This window comes from Zea mays, unplaced genomic scaffold (genome assembly GCF_902167145.1).
Source record: "Zea mays cultivar B73 unplaced genomic scaffold, Zm-B73-REFERENCE-NAM-5.0 scaffold_45, whole genome shotgun sequence".
NCBI lineage: Eukaryota > Viridiplantae > Streptophyta > Magnoliopsida > Poales > Poaceae > Zea > Zea mays.
In genome coordinates this window covers 72501-88700 of record NW_023367091.1, presented here as the reverse complement: position 1 = coordinate 88700, position 16200 = coordinate 72501, and the positions used below count along the sequence as shown (strand labels likewise).

The 16200-nt window shown below is 37.5% G+C and overlaps 2 protein-coding genes across 2 annotated transcripts in view; both read right to left on the bottom strand.

Annotated features, from left to right (window-relative positions):
* The window catches only part of LOC109943316 (NAD(P)H-quinone oxidoreductase subunit 2 A, chloroplastic), a 29213-nt gene that overhangs the window by 7379 nt on the left and 5634 nt on the right, over window positions 1-16200 (bottom strand). Inside the window, exon 1 of the mRNA XM_020546264.3 lies at window positions 1-16200. This exon is cut by the window's left edge and continues 7379 nt beyond it; it is cut by the window's right edge and continues 5634 nt beyond it. The gene's annotated coding sequence lies outside the window, so the exon portion shown is untranslated.
* The window catches only part of LOC118471911 (NAD(P)H-quinone oxidoreductase subunit 2 A, chloroplastic-like), a 29149-nt gene that overhangs the window by 8995 nt on the left and 3954 nt on the right, over window positions 1-16200 (bottom strand). The window contains exon 2 of the mRNA XM_035963860.1: window positions 1-16200. This exon is cut by the window's left edge and continues 8995 nt beyond it; it is cut by the window's right edge and continues 3833 nt beyond it. The gene's annotated coding sequence lies outside the window, so the exon portion shown is untranslated.

Sequence of the window (16200 nt, the reverse complement as noted above, 5' to 3'; positions counted from 1 at the left end):
AAAAAATATCGCTATTTCCATCTTCTATACTGAGATATACCATCAGACCTGTAATATGATTTGTGATCTCGCAACGAATCTCTTGACCTAAAAAAAGTGTCCTTTCTCGATACATAACATTGTATAAGTCAACCCAAGTCGCTTCTTCATCTCCGGGAATCCGGTAAGGTACTTTTGGAACACCAATGGGCATATTAGATTAATATTATTAAATTTAAGTAAAAAAACTACACTTTAATATGGAAACGTAAGAATGGAAGAGAAAGAAAGAATCCGCAGTTTATTATCTTCATTTTTTTTTTCTTATTCTATAAGAATACTATAGATTCTATTAATACATAGATTGAAATATTCTACATATAAGGAAGGTAAAACAGATTGAATAAAGAAAAAAGAATCCGTGATTTGAATGATAAACAAAGAGGGATGAAGGATCTATTCTTCGTTTTTCCAAATAGCCCAAGCTACCCATTGCATATTGGCACTTATCGAGTATAGAATAGATCTGCTTCTCTTTCTTCTTACAAACAGAATTGGCTTGTTATTTTTAATGGAATGAAATAAATATTCACGCTTTCTGACATAGAATCCCCTAGAAGGGTTAGGTACATAGAATAAGTATGGATAGTCTTTTCCAATGCGATAAAATAAAGCGACATCGTGTCTATTTTTCTTTGCTAAAGGGGTATTTCCATGGGTTTGCCTTGGTATCGTGTTCATACTGTCGTATTGAATGATCCGGGTCGATTGCTTTCGGTGCATATAATGCACACAGCTCTAGTTTCTGGTTGGGCTGGTTCGATGGCTTTATACGAATTAGCGGTTTTTGATCCCTCTGATCCTGTTCTGGATCCAATGTGGAGACAAGGTATGTTCGTCATCCCCTTCATGACTCGTTTAGGAATAACGAATTCGTGGGGTGGTTGGAGTATTTCAGGAGGAACTGTAACGAATCCGGGTATTTGGAGTTATGAAGGTGTGGCAGGTGCGCATATTGTGTTTTCTGGCTTGTGTTTCTTGGCAGCTATCTGGCATTGGGTATATTGGGACCTAGAAATATTCTGTGATGAGCGGACGGGAAAACCTTCTTTGGATTTGCCCAAGATCTTTGGAATTCATTTATTTCTTGCAGGGGTGGCTTGTTTTGGCTTTGGTGCATTTCATGTAACGGGTTTATATGGCCCTGGGATATGGGTGTCCGATCCTTACGGACTCACTGGAAAAGTACAAGCTGTAAATCCTGCGTGGGGTGCAGAAGGTTTTGATCCTTTCGTTCCGGGAGGAATAGCTTCGCATCATATTGCTGCGGGTACTTTGGGCATATTAGCGGGCCTATTCCATCTAAGTGTCCGTCCGCCTCAACGTCTATACAAAGGGTTACGTATGGGCAATATTGAAACTGTACTTTCCAGTAGTATCGCTGCTGTTTTTTTTGCTGCTTTCGTAGTTGCCGGAACTATGTGGTATGGATCAGCAACTACCCCAATCGAATTATTTGGGCCTACTCGTTATCAGTGGGATCAGGGATACTTTCAGCAAGAAATATATCGAAGAGTTAGCGATGGGTTAGCCGAAAATCTTAGTTTATCAGAAGCTTGGTCTAAAATTCCCGAAAAATTAGCCTTTTATGATTATATTGGTAATAATCCGGCAAAGGGGGGATTATTCAGAGCAGGCTCAATGGACAATGGGGATGGCATAGCTGTTGGATGGTTAGGACATCCCGTCTTTAGAGATAAAGAAGGACGCGAGCTTTTTGTACGTCGTATGCCTACTTTTTTTGAAACATTTCCGGTCGTTTTGGTAGATGAAGAGGGAATTGTGAGAGCGGACGTTCCTTTTAGAAGAGCAGAATCCAAATATAGTGTTGAACAAGTAGGCGTAACGGTGGAGTTCTATGGTGGCGAACTTAATGGAGTAAGTTATTCTGATCCTGCTACTGTAAAAAAATATGCGCGGCGTGCTCAATTAGGGGAAATTTTTGAATTAGATCGAGCTACTTTGAAATCAGATGGTGTTTTTCGCAGCAGTCCAAGGGGTTGGTTCACTTTTGGTCATGCTACCTTTGCTTTGCTCTTCTTTTTCGGACACATTTGGCATGGCGCTCGAACCTTGTTCCGAGATGTTTTTGCTGGTATTGATCCAGACTTGGATGCTCAAGTGGAATTTGGAACATTCCAAAAAGTTGGAGATCCAACTACAAGGAGACAGGCAGCCTGATACCACATTGCTATGGTATCTTTCACCTCCATTTTTTGTTTGATTTGACATGAGGAACATCTCCTGTCCTTTCTTTGACTCTTTTTCTTTTTTTATATGGGAAATGATCCCAAATGATAAGTGAATAGGTGTGGAAGTTATAATTGTAAATAAACCAGGATCGAATCTATGGAAGCATTGGTTTATACGTTCCTTTTAGTTTCGACTTTAGGGATAATTTTTTTCGCTATCTTCTTCCGAGAACCACCTAAGGTTCCGACTAAGAAATGAAATAATTTAATTGAAGTAAGAAGTCCCCCGGAGGGGAGACTTCTTACTTCAATTAGTCCCCATGTTCTTCGAATGGATCTCTTAATTGTTGAGAGGGTTGCCCAAACGCGGTATATAAGGCATACCCAGTAAAGCTTACAAGTAAACCAGATATGGAGATGGCGACTAAAGTTGCTGTTTCCATTTTTATAGAATTTCAAGATTACAATGGATCTATGAAAAGATCGTGTATTTACAACTACAACGGAATAGTATACAAAGTCAACACCAATGATTAAATAGAATTTATGGCTACACAAACCGTTGAAGATAGTTCTAGACCTAAGCCAAAACGGACTGGCGCAGGTAGTTTATTGAAACCCTTGAATTCGGAATATGGGAAAGTTGCTCCGGGTTGGGGGACTACTCCTTTTATGGGGGTCGCAATGGCTTTATTCGCGATATTCCTATCTATAATTTTAGAAATTTATAATTCTTCTGTTTTACTGGACGGAATTTTAACGAATTAGGTTTCTACTAACTAAAACTATGACTTCATAGTTTTTCCATCCAAAAAAAGCCTTTCTACTTTAAGCTCCACATTTCTAGACATTCTGGTAGTTCGACCGTGGATTTTTTTGTTTTGGTATCTCTGGAATATGAGTGTGTGACTTGTTAGAATTGATCCTATTGATAATACATAGAAGGGGCCTGTTATCTCTATCAAGATGATTCTAATTCGTCAGATATTATTTATTCTAGTATCTGGAACACGAAATACATAGAGTGGATCAAAAAAAAAAGGAACTATGATTCATACTCACTATTTAGACCTCGCAACCAGACTTAAAAAAAAAATGAAGTAGTTCTTAATAAAAAAAGAAATTTTCTTCCTTCCAATTTTGTTTGCCCAAAAGAGAACTCTTTTCTCTTTCAATAAATGATCATCAAGCGGTTCTTATTCGAAGAACCCTTGCCTTTTGTTTATCTTGAGACTGAATCATCGTGGCTCTAGTATGAATCTAAGGTTTTAATTGAACTGATTCATAGGATCGCAACAAGATAATTTCTATCAGAAAACCACTAGAAATTTTGATTTTATTTTTTGACTAGTCAAAAAATAAAATCAATAAAAAATAGGGAAGAGAAAAGTCAAGAGGCCTCTAATGATCAACATAAGGGAAAGAAAGACAGATGAGCCAACTTGAGATTTTTTGGCATTATTATCACAAAGAAGAAATTCTGGATTTTTCTTATTTCATATCTTCAAGGCAAATCGATCCAATACCGTGGCTGATGGAGTTTTGAACCCTTTTTTTCTAATATCCGTTGAAAATTTGTGTATTTCTGCTTGAGCCGTACGAGATGAAATTTTCATATACGGTTCTCGGAGGGGGAGTCGGGCTAGTTACCTATCTCAATAAAGTATATGATTGGTTTGAAGAACGTCTTGAGATTCAGGCAATTGCAGATGATATAACTAGTAAATATGTTCCTCCTCATGTCAACATATTTTATTGTTTAGGGGGAATTACACTTACTTGTTTTCTAGTACAAGTCGCTACCGGTTTTGCTATGACTTTTTACTACCGACCGACCGTTACAGAGGCTTTTTCCTCCGTTCAATATATAATGACGGAGGCCAACTTTGGTTGGTTAATCCGATCGGTTCATCGATGGTCAGCAAGTATGATGGTTCTAATGATGATCCTGCACGTATTTCGTGTGTATCTCACAGGTGGATTTAAAAAACCCCGTGAATTAACTTGGGTCACAGGCGTGGTTTTGGCTGTATTGACTGCATCATTTGGTGTAACTGGTTATTCTTTGCCTTGGGATCAAATTGGTTATTGGGCAGTCAAAATTGTTACAGGTGTACCCGAAGCTATTCCGGTAATAGGGTCCCCTTTAGTGGAATTATTACGTGGAAGTGCTAGTGTGGGCCAATCCACTTTGACTCGTTTTTATAGTTTACATACCTTTGTACTACCTCTGCTTACTGCCGTATTTATGTTAATGCACTTTCCAATGATACGTAAGCAAGGTATTTCGGGTCCGTTATAGGGAAGGCATAGCATAGAGAATTCTAATTCTCATATATCATATCGGGTAGGTTGTGGTATTTCATTGCTACAAACATGGGTTATTGTAAAATAAGACATGTCATTTGGATACTTCTCTTCAACTTCGAAGTATTTTTATACAAATAGTTGAAGTGAATTTTACGAAAGAAAATAAGGCGGATTATGGGAGTGTGTGACTTGAATTATTAATTTGGCCATGCAGATAGAGAATTGGATCTGCCACATTAGAATTCACGACCAAAGGTGTCTCCGCATCCAATCAACACGTAAGTCCCCTATCTAGGAAGGATAGGCTGGTTCACTCGAGGAGAATATTTTCTATGATCATACCCCACCAACCATGTCATCCATGAACAGGCTCCGTAAGATCCTATAGAGTATAAATGGAATAAGTCATGTGATATGATCCAATTCAATTTTTATTACACTTACTTTTTATTATAGTATGGAAATGCATTCATTTTCTTTGCATCGATTTTGATCCGCAATACTATCGGAGTAAAAGAAGGGATCTAAGGAAGAACGCAGGCTAAACTTTTTGATTTTTTATTAGTAACAAGTAAATACTTTGTTTGGACATAAGAAACTTGCGATATCGAGGGGATAAACAACAACTAATCAAGAGACAATCCACAAAGCAATTGATCATGATCAAATTTGTAAGCCCACTTGGATATTGAGCATTTAAGCATAAGAATAGGATTCTTTTCAATGAGTAGTTATAGGCGCAACTTCGGAAAAGATAATTTGATAAAGTTTTTCTTACCTTGAGTCATTGAGTCATTATATACCCCTATTCTATTGTGGATCCTCCACGGTCTTATTTCTTTCATTCTTGCTCGAGCCGGATGATGAAAAATTCTCATGTCCGGTTCCTTTGGGGGATGGATCCTAAAGAATTCACCTATCCCAATAACAAAGAAACCTGACTTAAATGATCCTGTATTAAGAGCAAAATTAGCTAAAGGGATGGGACATAATTATTATGGGGAACCCGCGTGGCCCAACGATCTTTTATACATTTTTCCAGTAGTAATTCTAGGTACTATTGCGTGTAATGTAGGTTTAGCGGTTCTAGAGCCGTCAATGATTGGTGAACCGGCGGATCCGTTTGCAACTCCTTTGGAAATATTACCCGAGTGGTACTTCTTTCCCGTATTTCAAATACTCCGTACAGTACCCAATAAGTTATTGGGCGTTCTCTTAATGGTTTCTGTGCCAACGGGCTTATTGACAGTACCCTTTCTAGAGAATGTCAATAAATTCCAAAATCCATTTCGTCGCCCAGTAGCTACGACCGTTTTTTTAATCGGTACTGCAGTAGCTCTTTGGTTAGGTATTGGAGCAACATTACCCATTGATAAATCCTTAACTTTAGGTCTTTTTTAGTTTAGGGATTTTTCGAGTTGATTCATTCCACCGCGAAGTCCCCTGCATGGGTATCTAGGAAATAGTTACTTCCAAGTGAATCTTCCCTAGATACCTAAAATCTATTTTATTATGATCCATTTCGCGAAAATATAGATTATGCCAAAGATGCCAAATTGCTTTCTTTTTTCTTTTTATTCTAACTCAAAAAAGAAGAAGAGGAAAAAATTGCAATGATTTAAAGCGAGAACTTGTTCTTAGGTAAATCAATTGGGAGATGCTTCTCTAGAGTGTCCCATATCAGTTTTCCATCTTCCATACGAAAACTATTAATTTGCATAAGATCTTCTTCAGTCTTACTCAAAAGGTCCAATAGTGTATGTATATTGGCCCTTTTGAGACAATTATACGTTCTAGAAGGCAATTCTAATTGATCAATAAAAATACAATTCAATGGAATTCCTTTTTTGTTTTTCTTTAGATTAGTGAATCTTTTTTGAAAGGTTAAAAGGGGTGGAGTTAACCTGTTTTTATTTTCTTCGAAACTAGTGCCCTCTTCCTCTGTGTGTAGAAAAGGAAGAAATAAATCAATCAAATTACGAGAAGCTTCATAAAGCGCTTCTTTAGGAGTTAAACTTCCATTCGTCCATATTTCTAAAAAAAGTATCTCGTGTTTTTCATTTCCATTCCCACAAGAAAAAATACTATAATTCACATTTCGAACAGGCATGAATACAGCATCTATAGGATAACTTCCATCTTGAGAGTTCTTTCTGAGTTCCGTATGATATGCGCGATCTCTCTTGATCTGTAACTCAATACAGAAATCAACGGGTTCTCTCAAGTTAGCTATAGGTTGTGTCGTATCAACGATTTCTACGGAAGGCGGTAAGATTATATCTTGAGCGGTTATGTATCTAGGACCTTTGACGCAAATTGATGCGTCTCTAACTCCATAGAGATTACTTCTCAATACAATTTCTTTCAAATTTAGTAAAATTTCTTGTATGGATTCTTCAATACCTACTATTGTGGAATATTCATGTGGCACGTTCCCAAATTTGGCGCGTGTGATACATGTTCCTTCTATTTCTCCAAGTAAAGCTCTTCGCAAGGCAATACCGACAGTATCCGCTTGACCTTTTCTAAGCGGAGACAGAATGAAACGACCATAATAAAGACGTTTACTATCTACTCTTGATTCAACACACTTCCACTCTAGTGTTTGAGTGGATCCTGTTATCTCTTCTCGAACCATAACAGACTAGTATTATTTGATCATTGAATCGTTTATTTCTCTTGAAAGCGGTTTCATTTTTTTTTACAGACGTCTTTTTTTAGGAGGTCGACATCCATTATGCGGCATAGGTGTTACATCGCGTATACAACTTAACCGTACACCACTTTTAGCAATGGCTCGTAATGCGGCATCTCTTCCGCTACCAGCACCTTTTACCATAACTTCTGCTCGTTGCAAACCCACTGTACGAATAGCATCTACTGCTGTTCTTTGACCAGCATAGGGTGATGCTTTTCTTGAGCTTTTGAATCCACAAGTACCTGCGGAGGACCAGAAAACGACCCGACCTTGTGGGTCTGTAACGGTTATAATGGTATTGTTGAAACTAGCTTGAACATGAATAATCCCTTTTGTTATTCTACGTGCACTCTTCCGTAAACTAAAACGGGCATTCCTACGCAAACCAATACGCACTTTCTTACGTGAACCTATTTTTGGTATAGCTTTTGTCATATTTTATTATCTCATAAATATGAGTTAGAAATAACAAAAAGAAAAAAGATACAAAGATATCCGTTTCAGGTTAAAATATATCCTTTACTTTCATTTTTTTTATTTGCAATTTGGGCATTTCCGTGGGTACTTTTTACTTTAATTAGAAAGAAAAGCTATTAGAAAGAAAAGCTTCTTTTTCGAAAGATTACCCCTGTCTTTGTTTATGCTTCGGATTGGAACAAATGACTCTAATTCGCCCACGCCTGCGAATCAGTCGACATTTTGTACAAATTTTACGAACGGAAGCTCTTATTTTCATATATGGGTATTCCTTTCTTAAACTATGAATCTATTCTTTTGGAAAAAATAAGTCTCTTCACTTAAATTTTGAAACTTGGAAGTTATTACCCCAGAAAAACCTAATCCTTTGAATCTTTGGTATCCTTCAAATCTTCAGTATCCTTCGAGTCTTCGGTACGCTTCGAATCCTTATGGGGAAGTCTATAAATTATACGACCTTTGCTGGAATCATAACGACTTATTTCAATTTTGACCCTATCCCCCATCAGTATTCGTATAGAACTAGACCGGATCTTTCCTGAAATATAGCCCAGGATGATCGTGTCATTCTCTAGGCGAACGCGGAACATTCCGTTGGGTAGGGCTTCCGTAACTAAACCTTCGAAAGTGACTTTTGCTTCTCTCGGGTTTTTTTTTTCTCTACTATTTTTTTTTTCTGTCATATATTTTTCTCCTATTTTTCTATTTTTATTTTCAAAATAGGAAGTTCGAGATAGAATTTGGGTACTATAGGTGGGGCCATTACCATATATAACATAAAACTTCTCCCCCAATTCTGTTTAGTCGAGCTTCTCGATCTGTCATTATACCTCGAGAAGTAGAAAGAATAGCAATTCCCATTCCGCCCAAAACCTTAGGAATTCCTTGATAGTTGGCATAAATTCGTAAGCCAGGTCGGCTGATACGCTTTAAAAAGGTTCTAGTTCTATATATTCCCTTTCTAGTCTTTCTCCTTTGATGTCGCAAAGTTGAAACCAAGAAATATCTGTTACTTTCCTGATGTTTCCGAACACTTTCAATAAAACCCTCTCGTAGAAGTATTTTAACAATGTTTTCGGTAATATTTGTGGATACTACTCGAACAGTTCCTTTTTTATTCATGTCTGCGTTTCTTATAGAGGTTAGTAAATCAGCAATAGTGTCCTTGCCCATAAGACTCTAATTCTAGGTTCCTCCTAATTTTTCTATAATCAACATGTTTTCCCTTTTCTTTAAATTTAGGATTTTTAAGCATATACGTGAGACAAAATCTACTAATTTTTTCTTTGATCTATATCTCGTCTACTAGTATTTATAATACTTCAGGAGCTAATGAAACTATTTTAGTCAAATTCAATTCTCTTAATTCTTCGGCAACCGCGCCAAAAACTCGAGTTCCTTTTGGATTTCCTTTTTGATCAATGATAACTGCTGCATTGTCATCATAGCGTATTATTATACCGTCGTCGCCTTTGAATTCTTTACGTGTACGTACAATTACAGCTCGAATTACTTCGGATCTTTCTAGAGGCATTTGGGGCACTGCGTCTTTGATTACAGCAATAATAACATCACCAATACGAGCATATCGCTGATTACCAGCGGCTCCTATGACTCGAATACACATCAATTTTCGAGCTCCACTGTTATCTGCTACATTTAAAAGGGTCTGAGGTTGAATCATATTATTTGGATTTCCATTTGTTATTTCAATGCAAAAGGATGAAAGAAATATTGTCTTTCCAGAAAGAAAAACCAGGGGTTTTTTATCTTCAATATTCCTTTTTGGGGTTCTATATCTCTAATCGAAGAAATTGACTTCGTATGGGCATTTTACTGGCAGCTATAGAGATAGCTGCTCTAGCTACAGTTTCGGATACTCCGCTCATTTCATAAAGTATTCGACCTGGTTTAACAACGGCTACCCAATATTCGGGGGATCCCTTTCCCGAGCCCATACGTGTTTCTGTGGGTCTTATTGTAACCGGTTTGTCGGGAAATATACGCACCCATATTTTTCCACCACGACGTGCATATCGTGTCATTGCTCTTCGTCCTGCTTCTATCTGTCTCGCGGTGATCCAAGCGGGTTCAAGTACTTGAAGAGCATATCTACCAAAACAAATATGATTGCCTCGGCAGGATTTTCCCTTCATTCTTCCTCTATGTTGTTTACGAAATCTAGTTCTTTTGGGGTTATAGTCGATGGTTCTTTCTTAGTTCCATCTCTACTACAAAACTGGACATGAGAGTTTCTTCTCATCCAGCTCCTCGCGAATGAAATGAGAAAGCGTGCGAATGTCATTTCTCTAATTCCATAATATTCAAAAATATTATAGATAGATACACATCAATATATAATAGAAAAAGTTAGGTTTTTTTGATTTTGACTTTCTTAAACTTAAAAAAGAAAAATAAATATATAGTCAAGAAAGAAGATCTAGAATATATCCAAATTCAATATTTATATAAAATGTAATCCTTCCTTTTTTGGAATCTCCTTTTTTTTTATTCTTATTGAATCGTGGTAAAGTATTCTAATCCAATAAGGATTTCGCGGGCGAATATTTACTCTTTCCTGTCTTATTTGTTAATTTAGAACCTTATCAAATAAAGCAATTTTTTTGGTTTGTTCCGCCATCCCACCCAATGAAGTGTTAGGATTCTTTTCAATAAAATCCTATGTAGTCATAGGTTTTGTCGTTCCCACAGCTTCTCCTTTAATGGTTAGGTTTGAATCCTGCAATGGAGCTTCCAATTTTTTTTTCCGAGTCAATTTTCTCAGTTTTATTAACCCGGCTGCTCTTTATTTATTGCTTTATATTTTTATTTGTTGTTTCAAAAGTCAAGTTACGATTTCGAATTCTCTCTTTTTTTTGAGAATTTTATTATATTGATGCTTTATCACATTGCCTTTTTTTTATGATGTAATTCATAGACCATACATATGGGAATCCTATATCTTTCTTATTCTTCTTCCTTCTATCTATCATCCCTCCTTTTATCCACATCCCTTTAGTTTTGCTTCACAGCCTAGAATCAGGTTTCTTTTGTAGAGAAAAAAATGCAGTTGCTACAACTATATGATAGATCTACTCATTTTTGATAGATGTATTTATTCACATAGTGACTGTTTCTTAGTTAGGATCTCGACAATACGAAGCAATAGGTTGGTTATTAGTTAATTTTCTATCATTACTAAGTTTTTTTCCATTTTTGACCCTAAAGAAAAAACTAACGAGTCACACACTAAGCATAGCAATTATATTAAAAGATTTCTTAATTTTCATTAAATCTTATAGAAAGAGGGATACTTTCTTCTTTTTTTTAGGGATTTTTGGAAAAACAAGGTTCTTGTCTTTTTTATTCTATCACTGGGCGGAATGGGAAGACATGGTTAGTTATTCTTCTTCTACGAATATCCAAATTTTGACACCTAATACTCCATAGATAGTTCGAATTGGATAGCAGCAATAATCAATTTTAGCGCGAATTGTTTGGAGGGGTAGTCTACCCTTTTTGATGCATTCGGCACGTGCAATTTCTTTTCCTGCTAGACGACCCGCAATTTGGATTTTTATTCCCTTTATATCCGCTTTTTTAGTTAATTCAATAGCTTTTTTCATTGCTTTTCGGAATGAAACTCTATTTTTTAATTGGAAAGCTATATATTCCGCAAGAATATTAGGTTGTCTATAAGGTTCTTTAACCTTTTCGATAGCAATATTAAGTCTCTGGTTTACAGAATTAACTTCCTTTTGGAGATCTTTCTCTAATTCTTCGATTGCTCCCTTTTTCTTTAATAAGTTGGGGAATCCAATATGGATTATGACGTGGATTGTATCGATTTCTTTTTGAATTTCTATATGTGTAATTACTTCAGAACTTGAGTCTGATTCCATTTTTCTATTCGAGCCTTTTTTCCTATTCTTTTGTATATAGTTCTTGATACAATTCCGTATTTTTTTATCTTCCTGTAGACCTTCAGAATAATTTTTTGGTTGTGCGAACCAAAAGGAATGGTGATTTTGGGTTGTACCAAGTCTGAAACCGAGTGGATTTATTTTTTGTCCCATATTTTTCTATTATATTTCTTTTTTTTTTACTGGGAATCGAAATCTTAGATTGATCTAAAGATTATTTTGATTTCTTTACTATATTTAGTACAATTGTTATATTACACATCGTTTTTTTTATAGAATAACTACGTCCTCGAGCTCGAGGTCTGAATTTTTTCATAATAGTACTCCTACTGACTTCGGCTTTAGTGATGAATAAATTCGTTTTGTCGAAATCCCTATAATGAGTAGCATTTGCTGCTGCCGAATAAACCAACTTTAAGATGGGATACGATGCTCGATAAGGCATGAGATTCAGTATCATAACGGTTTCCTCGTAGTAACGCCAGCGAATCTCATCTAGAACTCTTTGTGCTTTGAAAACAGACATATGTATGCGTTTTTGTGCTTTGAAAACCCGTTCGAATTTAAGTAGACGATCGGTTGGAACTTTTCTTGCGAGTTTTCTCAGCCCCTTCTTCTTCTTTATCCTAGGGGTATACTTTACCAATTTGAAACTTGTCATAAATAAGGTTATTACCCGCCTACCTTTACTTTATTTGATTATTTGAATCCTATAAATTTTGTTTATTCTGAATCTTTCTATTCTGAATTCAATTAACGACGAGATTTAGTATCCTTTCTTGTACTTTCATAACTCGTGAAATGCCGAGTAGGCACGAATTCCCCCAATTTGCGACCTACCATAGGATTTGTTATGTAAATAGGTATATGTTCTTTTCCATTATGAATCGCGATTGTATGGCCAACCATTGCGGGTAGAATGCTAGATGCCCGGGACCACGTTACTATTATTTCTTTCTCCTCCTTCATATTGACCTTTTCGATTTTTGCCAATAAATGACGAGCTACAAAAGGATTCGTTTTTTTTCGTGTCACAGCTGATTACTCCTTTTTTTCATTTTAAAGAGTGGCATCCTATGTCCACTATCTCGATCGAGGTATGGAGGTCAGAATAAATAGAATAATAATGAATGGAAAAAAGAGAAAATCCTTTAGCTGGATAAGGGGCGGATGTAGCCAAGTGGATCAAGGCAGTGGATTGTGAATCCACCATGCGCGGGTTCAATTCCCGTCGTTCGCCCATCGCATTATTGCAAATTCCAAAAATGCAATTTTCCATATTCCTAGTTACGTATTTACTTACGGCGACGAAGAATAAAACTATCACTATATTTTTTCCTTTTCCTAGTTCTTCTTCCAAGCGCAGGATAACCCCAAGGGGTTGTGGGTTTTTTTCTACCAATGGGGGCTTTCCCTTCACCACCCCCATGGGGGTGGTCCACAGGGTTCATAACTACCCCTCTTACTACGGGGCGTTTACCTAGCCAACACTTAGATCCGGCTCTACCCAAACTTTTTTGGTTCACCCCAACATTACCCACTTGTCCGACTGTTGCTAAGCAGTTTTGGGATACCAAACGGACCTCCCCAGATGGTAATCTTAAAGTGGCCAATTTACCCTCTTTTGCAATCAGTTTCGCTACAGCACCTGCTGCTCTAGCTAATTGCCCACCCCTTCCACGTGTGATTTCTATGTTATGTATGGCCGTGCCTAAGGGCATATCGGTTGAAGTAGATTCTTCTTTTTTCTCAAAAAACCCCTTCCCAAACTGTACAAGCTTCTTCCAAAGCATACGGCTTTCTAGATGTATATGACGATCTCTAGACAGATGGATCTTATATGAATCGTATGATGAAGTACCACATGAGTGGATATATAGAAAAGGAATCCAAATCCGCCGAATCGCTCATGTTATGATCTTCTACATCCTAGGTCTCCGCGTTCCGTCATCTGGCTTATGTTCTTCATGTAGCATTCAGATCGAATGACTCTATGAAATTACGTCGATACTTCCACATATTATGGGTAACGTAGGAGACATCCCTATTTTCACCCGGGGGTCTTAATTACCACTGCTTAACTTTCAATTCGCCTCTGACCATCAAATTAAATGTGAATAACCCGTCCTCCTCTCTTTGAAACAAGGGGCGCTTCCGGTTCTGTGCGTGCTTCAAACAATTTTGTCTTCTCCATATTACCATATCTCTAGAGTCAATAATTTTCTATGAGGAACTACTGAACTCAATCACTTGCTGCCGTTACTCAACAGTTTTCTGTTGAGGTCTATCCCGTAGAGGTAGTCAAATTGGATCAGTGATCGATTTCTAGGTTTCGTCGTAAACCTAATTGGTTACTTCCAATTACGTAAATCAATAGTTCAAACCGCACTCAAAGGTAGGGCATTTCCCATTGATATAGGAACTTTTGTACCAGAAACAATAGTATCTCCAATTATAGCCCCTCTGGGATGTAAAATATATCTCTTCTCACCATCCCCATAGTGTATGAGACAAATGTATGCATTTCGATTAGGGTCGTATTCTATGGTTATGATTCTACCAGATATGTCTTTTTGATTCCGTCGAAAATCGATTTTACGGTATAGGCGCTTATGACCTCCCCCTCTATGCCTTGCGGTAATGATTCCTCTGGCATTACGACCTTTACCACAACGGTGCCGTCCATGGATCAATTTATTTCGTGGATTGGATTTCACTTGCCTGTCTACGGTTCCCTTGCGTGTGCTCGGGATAGGTGTTTTGTATAAATGTTTCGCCGTATTATTAAGTATTCTCCTTTAGTTCGTTTCTCTATCTAGAAGTGGAATAGAATAACCCGGTTGAAGGGTAATGATCATACGTCTGTAATGCATTGTATGTCCCAGAATAGGTCCCATTCTTCTACCCTTTCCGGGTAGTCGATGGCTATTCACAGCTACTACCTTAACACCAAAGAAGAGTTCGACCCAATGCTTTATTTCTGTCTTAGTGAATCCCGATTCGACATTAAAAGTATATTGATTCTTTCCCAATAAACGAAGACTCTTTTCTGTAAATACTGCGTATTTGATTCCATCCATAAATCGACTTTCCCCCCTATGCTCTGAGTTCCAGTATCGATAAGAATTCGAGTTCTTATTGTTCTTATGTTATGGTATGAATATACCATACCAATTCGTTATGTATGGATGATGGATGAGATTCCATGGATAGAGAGCCAATTCCAATAGACCGTTCCCGTTCGCGTGCATCCAGCAGGAATTGAACCCGCAAATTTACCAATTATGAGTTGGGCGCTTTAACCATTCAGCCATGGATGCTTAACAGGGATCATCGTACATCGTAAATAACCAATTTTCATATAGAAAGACATATCATAGAAAAATGAAATCGAAAATATTCGGAGATGGCAAATATTCGGAGATGACTATGAAAACACCTCTCCGGATCCTCGAATTGAAAGAGAGACTGAGAGGGATCAAGAATCCTAATTCTCGCTATTTGGAATGGATCCAATTCTATTGAGTCTGACCCATAGTGATCATTTCTCTTTAGCAAAGAATGACCTTGGTTATCAAAGGATTGAACAACCGAGATCCATTTACTTATGATACCTAGTTGACATTGCTAACAAGGATCTAATGAATTATGAGTTTAATAGATTCTCTTTAGCAGAAAGACGTATATTCCTTGCTCATTATCAGACAATCACTTATTCCCAAACCTCGTGTGGGGCTAATCGTTTTCATTTACCATCTCATGGAAAACCCTTTTCGTTCCGCTTAGCCCTATCGGGTATTTTAGTGATAGGTTCTATAGGAACTGGACAATCCTATTTGGTCAAATACCTAACGAAAAATTCCTATTTTCCTTTCATTAAGGTACGAGGGCTTCTTATTCCACAAGAACGAAAGCACCTTTTCATTCTTTCATATACTAGGGGTTTTTACTTGGAAAAGACAATGTTCCATACTAAAGGATTCGGGTCCATAACCACGAGTTCCAGTGCACTAGATCTTGTAGCACTTAGCAACGAGGCCCTATCCATTAGTATTCCACATAAGAAATCCATTATAGAAACTAATACAATTAGATTAGCTCTTCATAGACAAACTTGGGGTTTGCGAGCCAAGATAAGACCGGCTCGGGATCATGGGACCCTTTTCTATCAGATAGGAGGGGATCTTGTACAAAATAGACTTCTAAGTAATAACCCCATAGATCCTATATCTATCTATATAAAGAGGCAATCGTGTCAGGAAGCGGCTTTTTCTTTGGCCAAACGGTACTTCGAACTTGGAACGAGCATGAAGAGATTAACGAGACTTCTTTCTCTTTTGAGTTTTTCTGGCGGACCGGTCGCGCAAGATCTTTGGTCTTCCCCCGGAACCGATGAAAAAGTGGGTCGCTTCTTATGGACTCGCTCAGAATGATTCTTCTCTATCTATAGTTCATGGCCTATTAGAAGTAGAAGGTGCTCTGGTGCAATCCTTACCGACAGAAAAAGATTGCAGTCGGGTTGATAATAATCGAGTGCCATTACTTCGTCGGTCCGAACCAA